A 26470-nucleotide genomic window follows, 5' to 3' on the forward strand; every position below is an offset into this window, starting at 1 on the left:
TATTTTCCTAACTCCCAGCATTCCCATAGCGGATGTAATAGGCCCGCAGCATCCATGTTACATCTTGGACATTCAGCAGCAGTCCGGTATCCTATGTTGCATAGGAATCTAGGCGTCTTATATTTCCTATGTATTAATATGATCTGGGAAAATCTCTGTGTCTCATATAAAGATAATTGGGGTACCAGTTCTAATACCGCTCTCCATTGATCCTCAGAAATTGGACCTATATCTCCATCCATTTTTGTCTAGCTGGAGAAGGAAATATTGTTAAATAAGAATTAAAAGGACTCAGTAAATATCAGAAATATGACCCTTAGGATTTCCCTTCTCTAATACCAACTTAACAAAAGTATTATTTTCTACCCAAAAGGGCGTCCATCTTGATTTGCATTTAAGAGTGTTCCATAAGGACCAATGAATATCCTACTTATTCATTGTGTTATTTCTCATGGCAGCCGCTAGTTCAAAAGTATTATTTGTGGTTACTCTGTCAATTACGGCTGATATCAAAGGCACATTAGTTTGAAACCAGAAGTTTACATACACTATATAAAAAGACACATCAGCATGTTTTTCTCAATATCTGAGATGAAATCAGAATAAACCTTTCCCGTGTTAGGTCAATTAGGATTACCATAATTTTTAATATTTTCCAAATGCCAGAATAATGAGAGAGAGGAAATGTTTTAAGGCATTTTTATTACTTACTCCAAAGTCAAAAGTTTACATATATTTCATTAGTATTTGGTACCATTGCCCTTAAACTGAATGACTTGGGTCAAACGTTTGGGATATCCTTCCACAAGCTTTTCAGAATAGTTGTTCGGAATTTGGGCCGATTCCTCCTGACAAAACTGGTGTAACTGATCCAGGATTGTAGGTCGCCTTGCTCGCATCTGCCTTTTCAATAGGACTGAGATCAGGGCTTTGTGTCGGCCACTCCAAAACATTGACTTTGTTATCCTTAAGCCACTTTCTTACCATTTTGGCAGTATGCTTCAGGTCATTGTCTATTTGGAAGACCCATTTCCGCCCAAGCTTTAACTTCCTGGCTAATGTCTTGAGATGTTGCTTCAGTATTGCCACATAATCTTCTTTTCTCATGATGCCATCTATTTTGTGAAGTGCATCAGTCCCTCCTGCAGCAAAACAACTCAACAACAAGATGCTGTCACCCCCGTGTTTCACAGTTGGGATGGTGTTCTTAGGCTTCCAAGCTTCTCCCTTTTTCCTCAAAAGGTAACGATGGTCAGTATGCCCAAAAAGTTCAATTTTAGTTTCATCAGACCACAGAATATGTCTCCAAAAATTAAGCTCTTTGTTCCTGTGTGCATGTGCAAACATTAATCTGGCTTTTTTATGTTTTTTTTTTGAGTAATGGTTTCTTCCTTTTCTTGAGTAATGGCAGAGTAGCCTTTCGGCCCATGTTGATACAGTACTCATTTCACTGTGGATATTTACACAATCTTATCAGCTTCCGCCATCATCTTCACAAGGTCTCTTGCTTTTGTCCTTGGGTTGATATGCACATGTCGGACCAATGCACGTTCATCTCTGGTACACAGAACCCATCTCCTTCCTGAGTGGTATGAAGGCTTGACATTCCAATTTTGTTTGTACTTGCGTATAATTGTTTGTACAGATGAACGAGGCAGCTTCAGGTATCATGAAATTGTACCCACAATTTGTAATCCACAATTCTCTTCCTGATATCTTGGCTGATTTCTTTAGACTTTTCCATGATGGTACACAAAGAAGCAGTGTGTTTCAGGTGTGCATTAAAATACATCCACAGGTGTGTTTCTAATTAACACAGATGCTGCCAAAAAGCTCAGAAAAAAAATCAGAAGCTTCAAAACACATGACATCATCATATGGGCAGTCCAAAATTATTTAAAGGTATAGTAATCGTAGTGTATGGAAACTTTTGCAGTAAGCAATAAAAATGCCTTAAAACATTCTCTCTCTCATTGTTCTGGCATTTGGCAAATTTAAACTAATTGACCTAAAACGGGAAATGTTTATTCTGATTTCATCTCAGATATTGAGAAAAACATGCAGATGTGTCTTTTTATATAGTGTATGTAAACTTCTGGTTTCAACTGTGTCTGTGTGTGTGTGTGTATATATATATATATATATATATATATATATATATATATATATATATATATATACACAGTACAGACCAAAAGTTTGGACACACTTTCTCATTTAAAGATTTTTCTTTATTTTCATGACTATGAAAATTGTACATTCACACTGAAGGCATCAAAACTATGAATTAACACATGTGGAATTATATACTTAACAAAAAAGTGTGAAACAACTGAAAATATGTCTTATATTCTAGGTTCTTCAAAGTAGCCACCTTTTGCTTTGAAAACTGCTTTGAATACTCTTGGCATTCTCTTGATGAGCTTGAAGAGGTAGTCACCGGAAATGGTTTTCACTTCACAGGTGTGCCTTGTCACGTTTAATAAGTGGGATTTCTTGCCTTATAAATGGGGTTGGGACCATCAGTTGTGTTCTGCAGAAGTCAGGTGGATACACAGCTGATAGTCCTACTGAATAGACTCTTAGCTGCTTTTTTCTTGCTATAATACAAATTCTAAGTAAAGAAAAATGAGTGGCCATCATTACTTTAAGAAATGAAGGTCAGTCAGTCCGAAAAATTGAGCAAACTTTGAAAGTGTCCCCAAGTGCAGTTGCAAAAACCAGCAAGCGCTACAAAGAAACTGGCTCACATGAGGACCGCTCCAGGAAAGGAAGACCAAGAGTCACCTCTGCTTCTGAGGATAAGTTTATCCGAGTCAACAGCCTCAGAAATCTCAGGTTAACAGCAGCTCAGATTAGAGACCAAGTCAATGCCACACAGAGTTCTAGCAGCAGACACATCTAGTCACCGGAAATGGTCTTCCAACAATCTTGAAGGAGTTCCCAGAGATGCTTAGCACTTGTTGGCCCTTTTGCCTTCACTCTGCGGTCCAGCTCACCCCAAACCATCTCGATTGGGTTCAGGTCTGGTGACTGTGGAGGCCAGGTCATCTGGCGTAGCACCCCATCACTCTCCTTCTAGGTTAAATAGCCCTTACACAGCCTGGAGGTGTGTTTGGGGTCATTGTCCTGTTGAAAAATAAATGATGGTTCAACTAAACACAAACCAGATGGAATAGCATGCCGCTGCAAGATGCTGTGGTAGCCATGCTGGTTCAGTATGCCTTAAATTTTGAATAAATACCCAACAGTGTCACCAGCAAAGCACCCCCACACCATCACACCTCGTCCTCCATGCTTCACGGTGGGGACCAGGCATGTAGAGTCCATCCGTTCACCTTTTCTGCGTCGCACAAAGACACGGTGGTTAGAACCAAAGATCTCAAATTTGGACTCATCAGACCAAAGCACAGATTTCCACTGGTCTAATGTCCATTCCTTGTGTTCTTTAGCCCAAACAAGTCTCTTCTGCTTGTTGCCTGTCCTTAGCAGTGGTTTCCTAGCAGCTATTTTACTATGAAGGCCTGCTGCACAAAGTCTCCTCTTAACAGTTGTTGAAGAGATGTGTCTGCTGCTAGAATTCTGGGTGCCATTGACCTGGTCTCTAATCTGAGCTGCTGTTAACCTGCGATTTCTGAGGCTGATGACTCGGATAAACTTATCCTCAGAAGCAGAGGTGACTCTTTGTTTTCCTTTCCTGGGGCGGTCCTCATGTGAGCCAGTTTCTTTGTAGCGCTTGATGGTTTTTGTAACTGCACTTGGGGACACTTTCAAAGTTTACCCAATTTTTCAGACTGACTGACCTTCATTTCTTAAAGTAATGATGGTCACTCGTTTTTCTTTACTTAGCTGCTTTTTTCTTGCCATAATACAAATTCTAACAGTCTATTCAGGAGGACTATCAGCTGTGTATCCACCAGACTTCTGCACAACACAAGTGATGGTCCCAACCCCATTTATAAGGCGAGAAATCCCACTTATTAAACGTGACAGGGCACACCTGTGAAGTGAAAACCATTTCCGGTGACTACCTCTTGAAGCTCATCAAGAGAATGCAAAGAGTGTGCAAAGCAGTCAACAAAGCAAAAGGTGGCTACTTTTGAAGAACCTAGAATATAAGACATATTTTCAGTTGTTTCACACTTTTTTGTTAAGTATATAATTCCACATGTGTTAATTCATAGTTTTGATGCCTTCAGTGTGAATGTACAATTTGGTCTGTACTGTGTGTGTATATATATATATATGTATATATATATATGTATATATATATATATATATATATATATATATATATATATATATATATATATATGTGTGTGTGTGTGTGTGTGTGTGTGTGTGTGTGTGTGTGTGTGTGTATATACAGTGTATATATATATATATATATATAAGTAAATCGTCATCATTAGGATACCATATTTATAGCCTACAATATCCGGACTAGCAATCAACATACAGGCCAAAGGTTCAATGGCTATCGCGAGAAGGAGGGGAGACAGGGGGCATCCCTGCCGAGTGCCCCTCCCCAACGCGATTGAAGCCGATAAGAGACCATTAGTTCTTATTTTAGCCTGAGGTCCAGAGTACAAAACCTGTATGTATGATAGGAATTTGGGACCCACCCCAAACCTTTTAAGAACCTCCCACAGATATTTCCATTCTACGCCATCGAATGCTTTAGCCGCATCGAGAGAGAGAAAGAAAGAATAGCCTTATGTCCCATTATTACATCTGATCTTTGAAGAAAAAGCCTTCGTAAATTCATTGCTGTGGACCAGTTTGGAATAAAGCCTGATTGATCCTTATGAATAATCTCCGTAATAATGTGAAATAATCTATTTGCCAGGCCTTTGCAATATGTCTATCGATAGAAGAGAAATGGGACGATATGACTTGGGGTGTGTAATGTATAATGTTTAGATCTGTCTCTTTAAGAAAAGGAAGTCTTGTGACCGGAGAGTTAGAGACTGGAAGTGAGTTTTAGATAAAATCTACTCTCTTGAATTTCTTGTACTGTGAGGACATTACAACTTATATAGCGCCATTAATTCCACAGCGCTTTACAGACATTATCGTCGCTGTCCCCATTGGGGCTCACAATCTACATTCCATATCAGTATGTCTTTGGAGTGTGGGAGGAAACCGGAGAACCCGGAGAAAACCCACGCAAACACGAGGGGAACATACAAACTCCTTGTAGATGTTGTCCTTGGTGGGATTTGAGCCCAGAGCCGCAGCGCTGCAGTGCTAACCACTGAGCCACCATGCTGCCCCCCATGTTATGCTTGATTTACTTTTATCAGTCACCATTTTTATCATATACATATATATTGTATATATTTCTTAAATATTTTAATACTGTATATATATCTTAAATATTTTTAATAATTATATTTTTGTGTATGGTATAATTTCTTAATATTTGCACAGTTTACCTCAATTTGTTATTTCGGGTGGGAATTGAACTCACTCCCGCTTCATTTTTTGTTTTGCCATTCATTTTGCTCGAAGATCTCTTCTTTATTCCTCTTTCATGGCTTCTCTGGAAGATTGTACTAACATTTTCCCACGTTACGTCACGATTTCACCCAGCCTCTCACTCTAACAGCTGGGTTATCACCGAATGCTGAGTTCATCTAAGTTCAGCGGAGGGACTTTCCCAGCAGCATAGATTTTTTCCCACGCTATTCTCTTAGCGATTTCTTTGGCCAGTATCTTTAGTTTAGTATCTTATTTCTCTTATACATTAACATTAAAAATGTGTTTTATATGTCCATATAATGTCTAATAATTAATATTCTAACATTCCAATGTGACAAACACTTTTATTCACTACAATCCACTTCTTAATAAATTTATGGTTTTATACACCCCAATCGCCCCTTTTTAATCCTCTGGTTCATTCACTCTTCTCCATTACATCGCTCACGCCAATGTCGATACTTTGGTTCTGTGACTTCTTGCCCAACCTACATAACTATATTTTTACATCACGCTATATTTATATTTAGATTAAATTTATCACCAGAAATGTGTATTTTATTATTGTTTACAAGATAAATGAAATTGAGAAAATAAAAATATGTAATTTTGAAAGCTTTTATCATCATTTCTTCTTAAATTATTTACATTATTAAACTTTGACATATCATGTGTTCTTTTTTGGCGCCACATTTTTTCAAATTCACCAGTGTATATACTGTATATGGCTGTGTTCTGTCATTTGTCATATGTTTTTTGCCCTGAGGAGGAAGTATATTACTTTGACACGGATAGACAATAAAATAAAGCATGTTTTTCTAGTGTGGACCTGGATTAACTGTCATCTTCCAGCAGCGCGGATTTTCCACTTTTCGTTCCTTTCCACATACTACTGTTTCAGGAAACCAACTGCACGTCAGCAGGTACCACAGTTATAACTACAGTCGGTAGCGGAGAGCTTTGGGAAGCACTCATAGTACTAGAAAACTGACCCTGCAGCTGGGACTGTGAAGATCCTAGCTTGTAGTATTTCCTGGCCAGATCCTGGATCATCTGGGTCAGATTCGCTGCCTGATCACAGAGTGTAGGAATTGGATCCATTATTGGATATAATGTGATGCTAGTCACCACTCATGGACAGGCTGTGAGGCAGATTAGTCAAACATACCGGGGTCAGATACCAAGAGAGCACTTAGAAAACAAAAGAGAAAAGACAGGCGAAGTCAAGGTCAAGTCATGATCTGAGGTCATAATACCAGGAAGATAGCAGATCAGAGCAAAGGGGTTAGGCAAATGGATGGTCAGAACGAGGTTTAAAGTCATACAGCAAAGGACCAACAAACAGAGTACAGAATTACAAGGCAAACAACCGAGCAGATGCTATGTCTAGCAGAGGTCTGAGACTCAGCTAAGTTACTGGGTAATCACCTGGAACAGGGAACATCTGAAAGAAGCTCAACACCTCTCAAGACTCGGATTGGATGGCTGAGCTGTCCATCAAAACACCGACAACTCAGCACACCCCTGCACCACATGGCATGACTGAGCTGTCAGTCACAGCATCCGAGACACACTAAGCAGAGAAATTGTGACACTCTGATGTTTATTAGGCTGATATTTATTTAGAGTTGATTTCCGTATAAATTATTTCTCACATTAAGAACATGAAAAAGACTTCTGCCTGTGTGACTGCTCTGATGACTAAGAAAAGATGATTTCTTCACAAAACATTTTCAACATTCTGAACGTGAAAAAGGCTTCTCCCCTGTGTGGGTTCTCTTGTGTCTAACAAAATATGATTTCTGGTTAAAACATATCCTACATTCTGAACAAAAAAAAGGCTTCTCCCCTGTGTGAGTTCTTTGGTGTTTAATGAGATTACATTTATGATTAAAATATTTCCCACATTCTGAACAGGAAAAAAGACTTCTCCCCTGTGTGAATTTTCTGGTGCGTGACAAGATTTGATTTCTGTGAAAAATATTTCCCACATTCTGAACAGAAAAAAGGCTTTTCCCCTGTGTGAGTTCTCTGGTGCTTAACAAAAACTGATTTCCGGTTAAAACATTTCCCACATTCTGAACAAGAAAAAGGCTTCTCCCCAGTGTGAGTTCTCTGGTGTGTAACAAGATCTGCTTTGTGATGAAAACTTTTCCCACATTCTGAACAGGAAAAAGGCTTCTCCCCTGTGTGACTTCTCCGGTGATTAACAAGATTTGATTTCCATAGAAAACATTTCCCACATTCTGAACAGGAAAAAGGCTTCTCTCCTGTGTGTATTCTCTGATGTCTGATAAGACTTGATTTCTCTGCAAAACATTTCCCACATTCTGAACATGAAAATGGCTTCTCCCCTGTGTGAGTTCTCTGGTGATTAACAAGACCTGATTTCTGGTTAAAACATTTCCCACATTTGAAACAAAAAAATCTATTCCCTGCTGGGTGAATTTTTTGATGTTTAAGAATATACTTTTCAACGGAAACACTATTTCCATTTTCTGAATGTGAAAATGGCTTCTTTGCATTAGGAGCAGTTCGTTTTTTAATGCTTATTTTGTGACTTTGATTTTCCATAGTGGTCGGTAATGAATCAGAAGACAGGACCTGTTTGATAGGATCAGATGACAGATCTTTGCTGTGAAGGGATGATGGTATATCTGGAGTAATGGCATTCACTTCAATTACATCTGGGATCTCAAGACCATTTGATTTCAAAACTGGAGATGTCAGCTGTCCCTCTGATCTCCTGGTACAGTCATTTGACAAGAATAAAAAAAACTAATTATTATTTTTGAATAAAATATCCTTGAATTTTATATTTTTGAACATTTCTACTTAAACTGTCTGTAAAAATGGAAATTTATGTAAAAAAATTTAATTATTCACCAAGACAATGACAGTTCACAGTCTAATAGAAAACCTCATAGCATGAAGCAGTTGACCGTGGTGTTCAACTGATTCTGCCTCCCAAATATGGAATAAAAGCCACCAAACAGTGTTATATAGGTGAAAATAATAACAAGAAAAGCTTCTACTCATCTCACGAAAAAACAAGTCCCCACTCAGGTCCATCATCTGTCAGTGGAAAAACAAAGGTTTCCACATTATTAGTGGCTCAGATACTCTACAAATACACCCTAGGGCGTGGAGAGCAATGAATATTCATCTTCCTTAATAGCGCGAACACTGTAGCCACAGCACAGCTCCTGCTGTGCTCGGCGGTCAGTGTGCCTACTATTAAAGACCATGAATATTCACTACTACCCACTCTCCTGGATTGTAGTGAATAATCATGGTTTTTAATAGTGGGCACACAGACCTCCGAGCACAGCAGGAGCCGCACTGCAGCTACAGTGTGTGCGCTGTTATGGAGAGTGAATGGTCACTGCTCTCAACACACACAGTCCCAGCATGGGGAGCAGTGACTATTCCGGCACAGCATCTCAGTGTGAGGGTACATGACAGGGACGCCATGCGCCCCCTGCCATGAGAGGCGCACACAGTGAGTGTCGGCAGCAGAGCGGGACGCCATGTTTTACCAGTATGGGGACCAGAGGTGGCCATGCATTACCAGGGCAGGGATCAGGGGGGGCATGCATTACCAGGATGGGGATCAGGGAGGGCATGCATTACCAGAATGGAGATGAGGGGGGCCAGGCATTACCAGCATGGGGATCAGGGGGTGCCATGCATATCAGGATGGGGATCAGGGAGGGGGTGCCAAGCATACCAGGATGGGGATCGGGGGGTGCCAAGCATACCAGGATAGGGATCAGGGGGTGCCATGCATACCAGGATTGGGGATCAGGGGATGCCAAGCATACCAGGATGGGGATCAGGAGGTGCCTTGCATACCAGGATGGGGATCAAGGAGTGCCATTCATACCAGGATGGGGATCAGGAGGTGCCTTGCATACCAGGATGGGGATCAAGGAGTGCCATTCATACCAGGATGGGGATGAGGGGTGCCATGCATATGGGGATGGGGGCCACATATAACAGGAAGGAGGGGGGCATATATACCAGGATGGGGATATTAAAAGAATTGGGGGACATTACCCCTTTAACAGTGTCAGCAGCAGACCCCCTTCCCCTAAAATAATGCATCATGACCACAATTTTTGCTTAATTTTTTTTTCTATTTTGCTACTCTAAAACCTAGGTGCGTCCTATGGTCTGGTGCGTCTTTTAGTCTGAAAAATACGATAAGTGTAGCAGCCAATAATCTATATAAAATATAAATAAATAAATTGGTCCCCTTGGGAGGTTGTGGGGCCTTGACCATATGGTATTTATCCTTACTTATATGTTATATTTATTTTTGCATATAATGTATCTAGTATAGAACTTTTATTTATATATCTACTGGGATTTAATTAAGAATTTATTTATATTTTATATAGATTATTGGTTGCTACATTTATTTATTATATCTATGCACTTTATCATATATTTAGGATTAACCATTCATTGTCATCTACATGCTATACCCCATATATATAGTTTTCTCCTTGTAATCTCTTCCTTTTTTGGTTTTATCATTTATATTAATAAAAATTAAAAAATGTTATATTTTAAATACATTTTTCTGTTTAGTCATTATTTATTTGAGTAGGTTTAGTGCATGAAATAAGTATTTGATCATCTACTAACCAGCAAGAATTCTGTCTCTCATAGACCTGTTGGTTTTTCTTTAAGAAGCCCTCCTACTCTGCACTCCTACCTTTTCTAATTGCACTTGTTTGAACTCATTACCTCTATACAAGACACCTATCCACACATAATCAATATCACTCCAACCTCTCCACCATGGCCAAGACCAAACAGATGTCTAAGGACACCAAGGACAAAATTTTAGACCTACACAAGGTAGGGATAGGCTCCGCGACAATAGGCAAGCAGCTTGTTGAGAAGACAACTGTTAGTGCAATTAATAGGAAATGGAAGAAACACAAGATGACCGTCAATCTTCTTGTCTGAGGCTCTGTGACGACACAGCTTATCTTAATCAGCCATACGTCTAGATTTGTTAAGCCAAGAGAAATGCACTATTGTGTTTGTGTTGACTTTAAAACTTGTGTGTGTTTCTTTGGTAGGTCAAGAAGAACAGACCAGTATTTGTATAACTCTGAATGTTGTCTTCTCTTGGTTCTGAAACAATGACGTTTGTTATTATACTAATTGCATATTATACTAAAGCCAGCTAGATGTTGATTTAAAGAACCACCCCCCCCTGCTATGTCGGCTGTGTGGGTGATTGAATGCTGAAACAATGAGACCTGATCCCTGTGGAATAATACCCTCCCTAACCCTTGCCCTGTGGATGTGTACTTGAAAGAACAAATGTGAACTATTTAAAGAACCCATGCCTCTGTAGCAGGCAGAATTGAAAGAGACTTTACAAGTAGAATCAAAGATCAGACTCTCTTCAGACCATCAGCTTGGTAGCATCAGTTTATTCAAAGAGACACAGATTTGTATTCTACAAGATTCCAGCCTAAGGGTATATGGCCCTGACTGGAAAGATACGTATCTGCTCCATTGACCATCAGAGAGCCCATGGAAACATTTGGAGAGACCAGGTTGGGACGATGAAGTCACCTGGCCCCTTGGATATGTTGTTTGGGGTTGTCAGGTGGGACCCTCCGGTAGCCTGGAACCCATGGAGACATTCTATCTGAGAAGCCAGATTGAGACCAGCTGGTCATCTGGCCCCATGGAAACTCTCGGAGAGGCCAGGGTGGGACCCTTGGGTCTCCTGGCCTTGTACCTCGATGGACTGTCAGCTTCCTAAGCTTGTCGATACCTTCTCTCTGTGGGGGCCCGCCAAAAGCGGGGAGCCTCTGGTTGAGGTAATTAGCCTTGGAAGTCCAAAAGTTGCAGCTGTTCTATCCCAGGCGGGCCAGCAGAAGGGTGAGACTGTGTAATGTTGTACCATCTTAGGTATTTGCTGGGACTGTTCTATGGGTTTATTGTCCATTTGGTGGTTCAATAAAGTATTGCCACACTGTTTTACCCTCACCCTGTGTTGTCTGAGTAGATTTATGCCCACGAAAGACCCTGTTTCTTCACAGGCTCCATGCAGGCTTCATCTCGCCTCGTGCGGTAAGGATGATTCTGAGAGACGTCATAATCAGCCCAGAACTACACAGGAGGATCTGGTCAATGACCTGAAGAGAGCTGGGACCAGAGTCTCAAACATTACCGTTAGTAACACCTCGCCGTCATGGATTAAAATCCTGAAGCACTCCCAAGGTCCCACTGCTCACGCCAGCACATGTCCAGGCCAGTTTGAAGTTCGCCAATGACCATTTGGATGATCCAGAGGAGGCATGGGAGAAGGTCATGTGGTCAGATGAAACCAAAATAGAACTTTTTGGTATCAACTCCACTCTCAATGTTTGGAGGAAGAAGAATGAGTACAACCCCCAGAACACCGTCCCAACTGTGAAGCATGGTAGGGGAAACATCATACTTTGGGAATGCTTTTCTGCAAAGGGTCATGTATTGCGAGATTTTGGCCAATAACCTTCCCTCAGTAAGAGCATTGAAGATGGGTCATGGCTGGGTCTTCGAGCATGACAAAGACCCGAAACACACAGTCAGGGCAACTAAGGAGTGGCTCCGTAAGAAACATTTCAGGTCCTGGAGGGCCTAGCCAGTCTCCAAACCTGAACCCAATAGAAAATCTTTGGAGGGAGCTGAAACTCAATGTTGCCCAGCGACAGCCCCGAACCTGAAACATCTGGAGAAGATCTGTATGGAGGAGTTGACCAAAATCCCGGCTGCAGTGTGTGCAAACCTGGTCAAGAACTACAGGAAACATCTGACCTCTGTAATTGTAACAAAGGTTTCTGGACCAAATATTAAGATCTGTTTGTTTATTGTTTCAAATATTTATTTCATGCAATAAAATGAAAATTAATTATGTAAAAACCATACAATGTGATTTTCTGGATTTTTTTTTGATTCTGTCTCGCACAGGTGAAGTGTACCTACGATAAAAATTATTGATCTCTCCATTCTTTGTAGGTGGGAAAACTTGCAAAATCGGCAGCGTATCAAATACTTATTTTCCTAACTGTTATGTGTTGCGCAATAAAATGGCAAATGTGCAATTTTCACTTTGCAACATCGTCTGTGTGCTAATTTCCAGTAAGTGGATGTGGAGTCAAAATCGTCACTAGTCCTATAGATTAATTCACTGAGGGTTATAATTTCCAAAATGGAGTCACTTTATGGGGATTTCTACTGCTCTGGTTTTCTGACATTTTGTCATATTAAGGTTTCTGGTGGGTCCCATCTCCTCTGGGATCTGCTCCTGCGATGTCTGCTTCTCTCGCCAGAAGCCGCCTTATTCATCCTGCAGGTGGCGCTGGTGATGGAGGAGACGTCAGAACCAGAAGCTCTGGGCGGCGCAGGCTCTGTTCAGCCACTAAGATTAGGGTTGCTGGGACCAGTAGTACCACCCAGTCTGGCAGTATGGGTGTGTGTGCTGTCCACCTGGAGTAATCTGCTCCCTGCTTCAGCCATTTGGAAAGCACCACACCCTACTAAAGCTGGAAGCATATTGCTGGAAGCTGCCAGATACAGCCTTGTCCTCCTCTGGTTCAGTCCTCTGTGATCAGCTCCCGGCTTGTGTATTTGTCTCCTGTTGTGATCTCGGCCCGTTTACTGACTACTCTTGTGTCTTCTGATTTTGTATTGTCTCTGCCCTCCTGTTCTGACCCGGCTAACGGACTATTCTTCTTCCCATCTCACACTACAGAACAACAGGTAATACTGTGGCCCTACAGATACACTAGAACTTAGTGATGTTTTTTTACATAGGGGTCTCTGTCTAAGTCCAAATCTATTTAGAGGAGTTAACCCCTTTACCCCCCAAGGCTGTTTGTACCTTCATGACCAGGCCAAATTTTACAGTTTTACAGTGTCACTTTATGAGGTAATAACTCTGGAACGCTTCAACGGATCCCACTGATTATGAGCTTTTTCGTGACATATAGAACTTTATGTTAGTGGTAACATTTCTTTGATATTACTTGTGTTTATTTGTAAAAATAATCAAAATTTGGCAAAAACTTAATTTTATGAACTTAAATCAGTTATATCACACAAATTAGTTAATAAATAACATTTCTCACATGTCTACTTTATATCAGCACAATTTTTTAAACAATTTTCTTGTTTGTTAGGAAATTAAAAGGGTTAAAATTTGACCAGAGATTTCTCATTTTTCCAACAAAATTTACAAAACCATTTTTTTAGGGACCACATCACATTTGAAGTGACTTCAGGGGCCTATATGACAGATGACATATACTCAAAAGTGACACCATTCTAAAAACTGCACCCCTCAATGTGCTGAAAACCACATTCAAGTAGTTTATTAACCCTTCAGATGCTTCACAGGAATTTTTGTACTGTGGAAGGAAAAATGAACATTTAACTTTGTCACAAAAATTTTACTTTAGACTCAAATTTTTTTTATTTTCGCAAGGGTAACAGGAAAAAATGGACCCAAAATTTGTTGTGCAATTTCTCCTGAGCACGCCGATATACCATATGTAGAGGAAAACTACTGTTTGGGCGTGCAGCAGGACTTGAAAGGAACACCATTTGACTTTTTGAATGCAAAATTTTCTGGAATAATTAGCGGGCGCCATGTCGCGTTTGGAGAGCTTTTAATGTGTCTAAACAGTGCAACCACAAGTGACACCATTTTGGAAACCTCTCAGGGAACTTATTTAGATGTGCGGTGAGCACCTTGAATCCCCAGATGCTTCACAGAAGTTTATAACATTGAATCGTGTAAATAAAAATCACATTTTTCCAAAAACAATGTTATTTTAGCCCCAATTTTTTTATTTTCACAAGGATTGCAGGAGAGAATGGACACCAAAATTTGTTGTGCAATTTCTCCTGAGTGCGCAGATACCCCTTATGTGGTCGAAAACTACTTTTGAGGCACAGTGCCAATCTCAGAAAAGAAGAGGTGCCATATTGGAGTTCACATTTTGCTGGACTGGTTTGAGGGTACCATGTCACATTGGCAGAGCCCCTGAGGTGTCAGAAGAGCAGAACCCCCCATATGAGACCTCATTTTACAAACTACACCTCTCAAGGAATTCATCTAGGGGTGCAGTGATCACAACAGGTGGGTCACCGAATTTTATACTATTGGGCAATTAAAAAAATAATTCCATTTTTACCACTAAAATTTTGTTTTAGACCCAGATTTTACATTTTTACAATGGGAAATGGGTAAAAATTGCATCAAAATTTGTCCCACAATTTCTGCTGACTGTATACCCCACATATGTGGTTGCACAGTACTGCTGGCATGACTCTGTTGTCGGGTATCCCGGGGGCAGGAGCTCCTTCCTGTCCCTAACATTAGGGGCACCCTAGCTGGTCCTGCTCCCCGGATTACTTCTGAAGGTAAAGACACCGGGCGCCACGTACCTTGTCTGAGTTCCTCAATCCGCCCACAGTCTGTTCCCTTCCACCACCCAGGGAAGAGGGGAGTAGTAATGTATGGCTGAACCCCAACCAGACTAACAAGGTAATACAAATAGGGCTAAAGGAAAATACCAATCATACAAATAAATGCACACAAACAACAGAGGTTAACACTGGGAAGTGGAGGATGGGGGACAAACCTAAATAGAAGAAGAAGAGGATAACACACAAACTAAACCACGCAACAGTCTTAGCTTAATCCTCCAAACGCCTTCTCAAACAACAACAGTCCAGCACACTCCTAGAACCATGCAGCATAAGCTAGCTCTGGTAGGATAGCCTGCCAAAGCCCAGTATATATAGGAGCGGGGAGTGGCTAACAGCAAACAGGTGAGAGCCTAAATGATGGTAAGCTTCTAGGAGCTTACAACTGAGCAGATTAACCCCCGGCAGAAACCTGCACTGTTTAATATGAAGGTGAAAGGCTTTTAATGAGTGGGAGGAATTAGAAGCTGCAGTCTTCTGGCTCCTCTCCGTCACAGTAAATCCATGTCAACTGCTTAGCCATACGGTGAGACTCGGGAGGGACAGAGCGCTATTGGTTTTAGCAGAAACCCAGTATAGTAATACAGTAGGCATCCTGGAGCACAGAATTTTCTGTATTAGTTTACGGACTCCATATACAGAACCCCTAAGTGCTACAAGAGCACAATCACCGCTCAAGTTACCCCATTTTGGAAATTATACCCTTTGGGAATTTATCTACAGGTGTTGTGACGATTTTGACTCCTTGGGTTTTCCAGAAACAAGCAGCAGTGGATGTTGCTGAGTGAAAATTGCAAACTTCCGTTGTAGTGACCAGTACGCTGTAGTGACCAGTAGATTATTCCCGGCTTATGCTTCTGGAGACATGCACCCATACAGTAAGAGGGCTCTCAGCACTACAGAAATGCCAAACATGTGGACACTAACTGCGGTTTAGGCTTACTGGTGCTCAGAAGGGAGGGGGCATTTAGTTTTAGGAGCACAGAATTTGCTGAATTTATTTTGGGGTGCAAGGGCCATTTCGATTTTCCAGAGCCTTTGTGCCATCAGTAACATGGAAGCCCCCTATATTTCCGCTAACAGATGACGAACCCGAGTGGGAACTTGCTTTTTTTGTGGATTGAGTTGAAGCTGGGAACATTTTGGGAACATTTTACATAACATTTTGGATCACATTTATCCTGCACTCTATGCTGAGCACTTACATAAGGGTTTCCTTTTAAATCTCAGAGTGACGTAATTCAGATGAAACCCCGAGGCAGCAGAGTTACTCTCGACTGTCTGGCCTCTGTTCAGTGATGTCCTTTTTTCCCAGAGGTGCACAGAACTGTGGCCGATGACACTTTTATGCAAACCTAAAAAGACGGACACCGCCAGATCAAAGGCCAGACAGCATCCATGGTGCCTCCACCTGCCTCATTATAGGGAATATTCAGAGCGCAGGATAAATGTGAGCTGAGCCTTACAGCGATATTTGGGAGTTAGAATCAACAAATCAACAGCAGGTGAAGAATTGGTTTTATTTATTTTTTACGCTGCTCCTGTGCGGTATAGGTGATTAGACTACTTTATTCTTCGGGTCGGTGCAATTACAGCGATAGATTTATAGCGGGTTTTTATGTTTGGCTGCTATCACATACTAAAATGCGCTTTTTTTCCCCAAAAAAAATAGTTTTTGCATAACCAGATTTTGTGAGCTATAATTTTTCCATATTTCTACTGAAAAAGTCATGTGAGGGCTTGTTTTTTGCAGGATGAGTTGACGTTTTTATTGGTACCATATTTGGGCAGATTACATTTTTTGATCGCTTTCTATTCTGATTTTTGAGAGGCAGAATAAACAAAAAACAACAATTCAAGAATTGTTTTTTTTTTTGTTTTTTTTATGCCGTTCCACGTATGGTAAAATTGATAAGGCAGCTTTATTTTTCTAGTCAGTACGATTACCACGATACAACATTATGTAGTTTTTTTATGTTTTGACGCTATTACAGAATAAAAACAATTTTATCGAAAAAAAAATATTTTTGCATTGCTTCATTCTGAGAGCTATAATTTTTTGATTTTTCCCCTGATGGAGCTGTATGGCGGCTTGTTTTTTTGCAGGACAATGTGACGTTTTCATAGATACCATTTTTATGTACAGTACATTCATCTTTTTGATCGCATTTTATTCCACTTTTTGTTCTGTGGTATGATGATAAAGCATTGTTTTTTGCCTAGATTTTTACTTTTTTATGGTGTTTACTAATTGTATTAACTAGTGGGATGGTTTAATATGGTTGGGTCGCTCTAGACACGGCGATACCAAATATGTCTACTTTTATTGTTTATTTATCCATTTGATTTATAATAATATTTATTTATGGGTACAATATATTTTTTATTTTTTTAATTAGTATTTTGTGATTTTTTTTAAAAATATTGTTACAACATTTCTCCACTTTTTTACTTAGTCCCACTGTGGAACTTCCCAGCTTTAAAGGGGATACCCACCAGGCTAGGGAGCCTTTTAAGTCTGGAGTTAAGGGCATCTTTTTGTCCAGGCCTGACGGACGTTTGTCCCAAGCGGAGCTGATTTCATTCTGAAGAATTCTGGAATGTGCCTGACACCACTTTACACAGGGGATGCACAATGTCATGGTCCCCAGAACACTCATAGCTTCCCTGACCGTTACTTCCCTCTTTCTGCAAAAGGAACTGAATTTTTTTACTATGTCCCGAGCTTTCTTTTGAGGGAGTTTGGACAAGCCCCGGTGCGAATCTAATAGCACTCCCAAGAATATCTTCTGGTTGCTTGGAGCTAGGTCTGATTTTCCTAAATTTAGAACTCACCCCAAGTCTGACAATACTCGCATTACCCGACGCTGATGAAGAATTAACTGCGCGTCTGAATCTGCTACTAGAAGAAAGTCGTCTAGGTAGGGAATTATGACTATGCCCTCTCTCCTTAGACGGGAGACTACTTCCGTCACTATTTTGGTGAAAATACGGGGTGCCGATGACAGGCCGAACGGAAGACATTGGAACTGATAGTGGCTTACGCCACCTTTCCCTCTTGTTGCAAACCTGAGGTATCTCTGTCTTGAAGGGTGTATGGGAATATGGTAATATGCCTGCTTCAAATCCAAGGTACACATCACCGCGTCTTTGGGTACCAGAAGTATCACCGATTTTATTGACTCCATTTTGAACCTCTTGTACTTTACCCACTGGTTCAGGGGTCTGAGGTTTATAATTGTCCTGTACTCTCCCGATGGTTTTTTTATGGAGAACAGTCTGGAATAATGGCACCTGTATCTCTCTGAACGAGGGACCGGTGTTATTGCTCCGTCCTGGAGAAGCTGCCTGATGTCTACTTCCAGCCTTCTGAGGGCCGCTGTTGAACTGGCTTCCGTGATCTGAAATCGTCGGGGGGGGAATTGAGAAAACTCGATCTTGTACCCGTGTTCTATAGGTTGTAAAATCCACTGATTTTGGGTTATTCTCTGCCAACTTCCTAGGAAATGCTGCAGCCGAATGCTGTCCAGTACAGGTCCAAAAACCTGTAGGCCGGAAAATGGGATAGCACAAAGTTTGTTTTTGGACTGCATATCGCCTGTCCAAGACCTCAGCCGGAGTGCCCTACGGGCCGAATTCATCAGCGCATCATTACTTGCCGCGAACCGGACAGATTCTGCTGACGCATCTGCCATGAAATTTACTGCCATCCTGACCATGTATAAAGCCTCGGCTATATCCTCCCTGGAAGCACTCTTTCTCAGTTTGGCTTCCAGGTCCTCCAACCATAAGCCTGCTGATCTGGCCATGGACGTGGCCGCAATATTGGTCTTGATGATTGCAGCTGAAGCCTCCCAGGCACTTCCTCTTTAATCATAGCCTTTACTTCGGCTCTAAATGTGGCCTGCTCCTCCGCCATAACTTTTGCTATACAGTCCTTGCACAGCTGTTTGTTATATGTGTCCAGAAGCCTGGTAGTACAAGTTGGGCATCGCCTAGCCCTCTTCTTAGGAACTGATCCCTTTGGGGTCCCTTTATTCTATGGACAGTATCAGACACAGGCAGTTTGTCAGGATAAATCACCATAGCTCAGCTACAAAAAAAGGGGGCCCATAGATGCTCACTTACATGACCCAGGGAGATGGCCGTGGAATCCGTGTGCTGCGCGGGGCTACCCTCCATAGCTCACTATAGGTGCAGTGCCTAACCGACAGACACACATGGACAGATTTTACCTGTCTGCTGTCTTCGCCGCCATCTTCCCCAGGCTTCTCCTTCCTGCTGACCTCCTAACCGGAAGTGCGTTCCAGGGTGGAACTCATGCCGCAGCCGCGTCACTGGAATTGCGCTGGCCGGCAGAGGCAGCACGCCCAGAGCCCTCCGAGGAGGGAAGCGGCGCCTTCCAGGAGCTCCGCTCCACTGGGCTGGCTGAGGGACCAGGACGGGTTTCAGCCGGCAGCCTGTCTTGACAGCGGGAGGAGACAGGTATGGCAACCCCTCCGTCCCCTGGGCTGCTCCTATGCTTTCAGCGCTGCTGCGCCCTCTCATGTGCCTGTCCGACTAGGGACAGGAAAAACACAGGCGATGGAGGGTGGGGAGGGGCCTTTAACCTCTCGTGTGTTCCTGCCCCTAGTCGGACATGAAGGACTACCTCCTGGTGTGCTGTCAGGAGGGACGTCCTGGAAAAAAACATTACACTCACCTTCCGATGGCCCCCGGTCTCCTTCTCCGATGCGTCCGGTCTCCTCGGTGTCTCGCAGTGGTGTAAAAGGACCTTCCATGACGTCATTTAGCCATGTGACAGGTCACTCGACCGCCGACGTCAGCACTGACACCCACCCACAGCGCTGATACACACCCACAGCGCTGACACACACCCACAGCGCTGACACACTGAGCTTCCTAGTTTTGATTCCTACGATACCACAGTGTCTATCGACTCCTGTAAAACATGATATTAGACCTTCCTAGCTAGCACTAAGCCGAAGTTCAAGCCTTACGTGTTTCATCATTTTTTTATAACTGCCATGATCATCAGGGGCTAGCAGTCTGTTTAATATCTAAATAGAATTCGTTACTATGATAGTTTCTTGATAAACATATCGGCATGGTTGCTGGCCATGTTCGGCGGCCAAGCAAGCATGTCTTTATAGGTAGGAACATCCCACCTCCTTCCTCCCTATTCTCAACTTGACCAATCCTTGGACGGAAGTGTGAAAAACTTATTGCATCATTCCCTAGAAGACTCATGGCTGTACTAGCTCAAAGGGGGCTTCTACTCAATACTGAGTAAAGGGTCTGAATACTTATGACCATGTGATATTTCAGTTTTTCTTTTTTAATAAATTTTCAAAAATTTCTACATTTCTGTTTTTTTTCAGTCAAGATGGGGTGCAGAGTGTACTTTACTGAGAAAAAAATTAACTTTTTAGAATTTACCAAATGGCTGCAATGAAACAAAGAGTGAAAAATGTAAAGGGGACTGAATACTTTCCATACACACTGTACTTTCTATCTGTGCAGCATTATTCATAATCTTACATCTACCAGAAATATATGCTTTGATCCAGGGTGGGCACCTTATTACATGTAATATTTCATAAATTTATGTATATTTATGTATGTGCCTTTTATAAGGTGGTTTACATCTAATGCTTTTTCTGCCTTTTTAATTATGTTTTAACTTTTTGGTGCTTGTGTGTGGTATTTAATAAAATTTATAATTCTTCTTAAAATTATTATTTATTGTTATTGACTTACTTATTCAGAATGTCTGGTGCCCATTTTTACACCCTTTTATTGTTCTTCTCTATATATTTCCTTGGATGCTGGGGCACAGCGTTCCTTTATAAATGTGTTGTGCCAGGTCTTCTTGTCTCTATACCCAGCTCTCTTCAGTGAATTGACCAGGTCCTCCCATGTAGTTCTGGGCTGATTCTTGACCTTTCTCAGAATCATCGCTGCCCCACCAGGCGAGATCTTGTATGGAGCCCCAGCCAGAGGAAGATTGACAGTCATCTTGTGTTTCGTCCATTTTCTAATATTGTGCCAACAGTTGTTGCCTTCTCTATTGTCCTGTAGCCCATCTGAGCCCTGTACAGGTCTACAATTTTCTTCCTGGTGTCCTTATACAGCTCTTTGGTCTTGGCCATGGGGGAGAGATTTGAGTGTGATTGATTGAGTGTGTGGACAGGTGTCTTTTATACAGGTAACGAGTTCAAACAGCAGCAGTTAATACAGGTAGTGAGTGCAGAGTAGGAGGGCTTCTTAAAGAAAAACTAACAGGTCCGTGAGAGCCAGAATTCTTGCTGGTTGGTAGGTGATCAAATACTTATTTCATGCAATAAAATGCAATTTAATTATTTAAAAATCATACAATGTGATTTTCTGGATTTTTTTTTACATTCTGTCTCTCACAGGTGAAGTGTACCTACGATAAACTTGAAAAATCAGCAGTGTATCAAATACTTATTTTCCCCATTCTTTTGCCTCTTGAGAAAGCCCATAATATAGGGGCAAAACGCGCGTCGAGGTTCTCTTCTGGTCACTTGGCACCTTAAGTTCATCCTGTTCCCGGTCTGCCTGTCACTTTTTCTCTACTGGCCCCCCCTACTAGCGATTGGTAAGGGATACTTGAATTTTTCTTGATATCTTATATATACCTGCACACTTGTGCGGCTACCCCTCATCTATGGTATATCTTACATGCTATTTGCTTGCCTTTCCCCTTCCCCCTTTTTTGTTTGGGGGGGCCTTTGATATACACATTTTCTATATATGTTACCATGTACTGTATTTTGTAATCTGCTATTTACTCTGTGTTGCCACTGCTGGGGCCTTTTTACTATTTTGTATCCAATAAAGCTATATTGATTTTATGCCTATATATACTCTGTTTCTCCTGTTATATCTGCATTCAATATTGAGTAGGCTTGTGGCTATTAGAAGCTATGTATTTCCTAGTTGTCTTTTCGCCACGACTTTAAAAAATGAAGGCCGTCTTGCATATACTTATTTTCCCCACTGTAGCAGCAGCTAGGGACATCCATCACGATAGCTTCATCCTCATCGCTAATGCTATAATATGAGAAGTTCAGCTAACAGGCTCTTGTGATTGGCATTATGTAGGAGACAGTGTATTGTACTATATGATTGCTGAAAAGATTAGGGATAAAGCAAGAGAATCTCTCAATATCCTATAACTGCTGCTATAAGCACAAGATAAGAGAAACTGCCAATGTGTCGGCTTCATGAATTTTAAAGCTTACCACGGTGAATTTATTCACAGTTCTTCTGAATAAATTGTTCTGTTAGATACAAACGGTAGGAAGATCTGTTATCCTGATTAAATAAATATAATTGATATACAGTACAACAATGAGGCAGATTCACTCACGGAAAAATTCTTGGAAAAAGGATATAATGCTCAGTTTCTTAAAAATACTAAAGAAAAAATAGCTGCAATACCAAGACAAAACCTCTTAACTGATACAAACACCACAAAATCAACACGAACCAATCCCAATCCCAATATAATCATGCCCATCATCACCCCTTACTCCGCCAATACGCACATTTTTAAAAAAATTGTGGAAAAACACTGGCATATACTAAAGGATGACAAAATCATTGGCGATCAAATACCCAATAGGCCCAGGCTCATATTCAGGAAAGCACGGAACCTAGGATCACTCATAGCCCCCACCGTAAAAAATAATATCATCACAAAAAAACCAGTCACACCTTTTCAACAAAAAATTACAGGGTTCTTTCCATGCCAAAAATGCAAAATATGCAAAACCCTGAAATCAGCCAAATCACACACTGTCAATTACCGCAAAGAGTCATATCCCATCACAGACTTTGTCACATGTACCACTACGGGGGTTATCTATGGACTAATGTGCCCTTGTGAAAAAATGTATATAGGCCGGACTAAAAGAGCAATGGGCACTAGAATTAATGAACATCTGAGGAATATTAAAAATAAATACATGGGCCACCCCCTGTCAAAGCATTTTGCGGACAAACATAAAGGATCCATCAAAGGAATTAAAGTGATAGGCATACAAACAGTTCACAAACATTGGAGACAGGGTGATTTTATCAAACATATGTCAAGAAAAGAAAGCGAGTGGATTTTTAAATTAAACACCTTGAGACCATGGGGTCTTAACAGCGAAATTGAGCTATTTGCTTTCAACGACTGATAGTTACCATGACAACGTCACCAACAGCGGACCGTTGCCATGACGTCATTATAGACAGGTATATAAAGGACTCCACCTACTGGGCCAGACTATCCCTGATGAAGACAGCCGTCAGCTGTTGAAACGCGTTGGAATTGACTGACCCAGCAGAGAAGGCGCCCACAGGCATCCGTCCTCAATACACGCTGCACACCACGTGTCAGCGCGTCTCTCTGCCTCTCGCGCGCTTCCAATAGAACGCGCCCCCTCACCTTCTCCGCCCCTCCTCTCCTGCTCCACTTACCCGGAAGCCCGCGAGTAGCGGCGGTCACCGGCCGGGACCCCGCTCTCGCCCCGGGCCCCACAACTCCTTGACATCTCCGCAGGACTACGGACCGTAAGTACTCTGGGCCACGGCCCCCACCGCTTATGACACACGCCACCACAAGGACCAAAACCACACACACTCACCTCTTTATTACCGACAGGATTCCAGGAACGCGGCCTGCCTGACTCCACACGAGTAGGGACCGTGCCTGAAAACCGGACTCCACAACCATAGACCTTGCCCGGATATCTACTACTCAGCCTGCCACCAAAGCCTTCCACCTACTTGAATATACTTATCCAGACCAGGCCTCCTGCCACATTTGCAGCCGGTCCCCTGCTGCACCTCAGCGTCCAGGGACAAGACCCACTGCTACTTAGCCAGTAAATTACTCAGCCAGAGCCTCCTGCTGCACCTACCACTAGGCTGAACCCTCTTGCAGAACCTCCTGAACACCTTCCCTTGATTTAGGCCTTCAGCCACAGATAAAGAAGGTGACTGACCATTTCACACCTGGACCCTAAACAAGGTAATCAACCGGGCTTACTTATATTGTGGCTTATTGTTTGTATACCTCAGCTCCTAACTCTCCCTCCCCATCTATATACAGGACATCAATTATCCTTGAGTGCCACAACGCCCCCTATCACCCGGCAACCAGTAGCCTCCTACTACATCTCTGCTCAGAGACAGATACAATCCAGAGCCTCCTGTTGCACCCCTGGATTACTGATAATCACGCACAGGTAAACATCTAGGTTTACCACACTGTGGACTATTCCTGTATTCCTCAGTTCCTAACCCTTCCTCCATATCTATATACAGGACATTGAGTATCCTCAAGCGTTACTACGCCTACTGGCAATCAAAAAGCCCCCCCTGTCACATCTCTGCAACAAAGTGAGATACAATCCAGAGCCTCCTGCTGCACCCCCCACTGAGGGAGTGCTAACAAGCAATCTCCAAAAGCAGAACAGCTCCTCCGTGGGTAAGTCGCTAACCCCACTATCTACCTACCCAGAGCTAACAGCACTAACCCCATATCATTAAATCTCCAGGAGCATAACAAAGCGTTCAGGACCACGCCCCACCCAAAGAATCCTGACGGACCACAGTCCTAGTGCACACCTGCACTTTACCCACTCTGATACCTGGTGAGTAACAGATCCACAGCCAGCTAAGCATATTCATTACTAGAGAACAATAGCCCTAACCAAACTCCTCTTCTTTCCAGGTACCAAGCCACCACAGGCATTTTACCACACCAGATTAACCGCTGGATTTTACTATTTATTACACCTTGTATATCATTAGTTCTTTTACCCCAATCGAAATATTGTTGTCTACACTCGTCTTTTAAATCCTGTATTAAATCCTGTATTTTATTAAGTTTTTATTGCTAGCATCCAAACAAATAAATCTTATTTTTATAAAATAATAGTACTCTTCTCCTGATCTCTTTTTCACTACCGATAGCGCGATTTTTACTATAGAACTGATATACAGTACAGACCAAAAGTTTGGACACACCTTCTCATTTAAAGATTTTTCTGTATTATCATGACTATGAAAATTGTACATTCACACTGAAGGCATCAAAACTATGAATTAACACATGTGGAATTATATACTTAACAAAAAAGTGTGAAAGAACTGAAAATATGTCTTATATTCTAGGTTCTTCTAAGTAGCCACCTTTTGCTTTGATGACTGCTTTGCACACTCTTGGCATTCTCTTGATGAGCTTCAAGAGGTAGTCACCGGAAATGGTCTTCCAACAATCTTGAAGGAGTTCCCAGAAATGCTTAGCACTTGTTGGCCCTTTTGCCTTCACTCTGCGGTCCAGCTCACCCCAAACCATCTCGATTGGGTTCAGATCTGGTGACTGTGGAGGCCAAGTCATCTGGCGTAGCACCCCATCACTCTCCTTCTTGGTCAAATAGCCCTTACACAGCCTGGAGGTGTGTTTGGGGTCATTGTCCTGTAGAAAAATAAATGCAAACCGGATGGAATAGCATGCCGCTGCAAGTTGCTGTTGTAGCCATGCTGGTTCAGTATGCCTTCAATTTTGAATAAATCCCCAACAGTGTCACCAGCAAAGCACCCCCACACCATCACACCTCCTCCTCCATGCTTCACGGTGGGAACCAGGCATGTAGAGTCAATCCGTTCACCTTTTCTGCGTCGAACAAAGACACGGTGGTTGGAACCAAAGATCTCAAATTTGGACTCATCAGACCAAAGCACAGATTTCCACTGGTCTAATGTCCATTCCTTGTGTTCTTTAGCCCAAACAAGTCTCTTCTTCTTGTTGCCTGTCCTTAGCAGTGGTTTCCTAGCAGCTATTTTACCATGAAGGCCAGCTGCACAAAGTCTCCTCTTAACAGTTGTTGTAGAGATGTGTCTGTGTAGCACCCTGAGGATTCGGCTGCTACAGGGGTATTGCACCTCAGCCAGAGGTGTGATATTCCACTCCCGGGTAAGGATGGAGTGTGGAACTGAGCTCAGTTAGCTGCATGCACTACACACATCCCATTTCCGGAGGACAGACCAATGGTACTCCCACTTAATAATGTGCAGGTACGACCGAGTCTGTCCTGGCTGGAGTGGGAGGGGGGTGGAACATCCCAGTAGTGTAGGGGCAGATAGGGGGAGCAGCCTGGGTAAAGCTAGGAGCTCATTGGGTGCTGGTCACCTGAGCTCACACATAGAGGGAGTATATAAGGTGGGCACCATCTTAGATCAGGGTCAGTCAGTGAGACGTCAGTCTTTGCAGAGGAGTCTTTTGCAGAAGGCTGGTCAGTCTGTCAGTCTTTTGCAGAGCAGTGGAGGAAAGCAGAGGAGCAGAGCAGCCCCAAGGCCAAGAGGGAGAGAGGAGAAAGAAAGACCCAGAGGGGGAGAAAGGAGGAACTCCAAGAGCCCAAATTAGACCAGAGGGTGAAGAGTTGGCAACAGGGTACCG

General features: G+C 42.2%; 1 long non-coding RNA gene across 1 annotated transcript; it reads left to right on the forward strand.

Moving 5' to 3' along the window:
- The first annotated feature begins 23450 nt into the window (after positions 1–23450).
- Positions 23451–24387, forward strand: LOC141212716 (uncharacterized). The gene is made up of 4 exons (XR_012282403.1): positions 23451–23577; positions 23669–24037; positions 24119–24254; positions 24334–24387. It is a non-coding gene; the product is annotated as an uncharacterized lncRNA (long non-coding RNA).
- Positions 24388–26470: the final 2083 nt, after the last annotated feature.

Source organism: Phyllobates terribilis, unplaced genomic scaffold (genome assembly GCF_046119375.1).
Source record: "Phyllobates terribilis strain yellow unplaced genomic scaffold, ASM4611937v1 Scaffold_183__1_contigs__length_3771566, whole genome shotgun sequence".
In the NCBI taxonomy this organism is placed as follows: Eukaryota; Metazoa; Chordata; class Amphibia; order Anura; family Dendrobatidae; genus Phyllobates; species Phyllobates terribilis.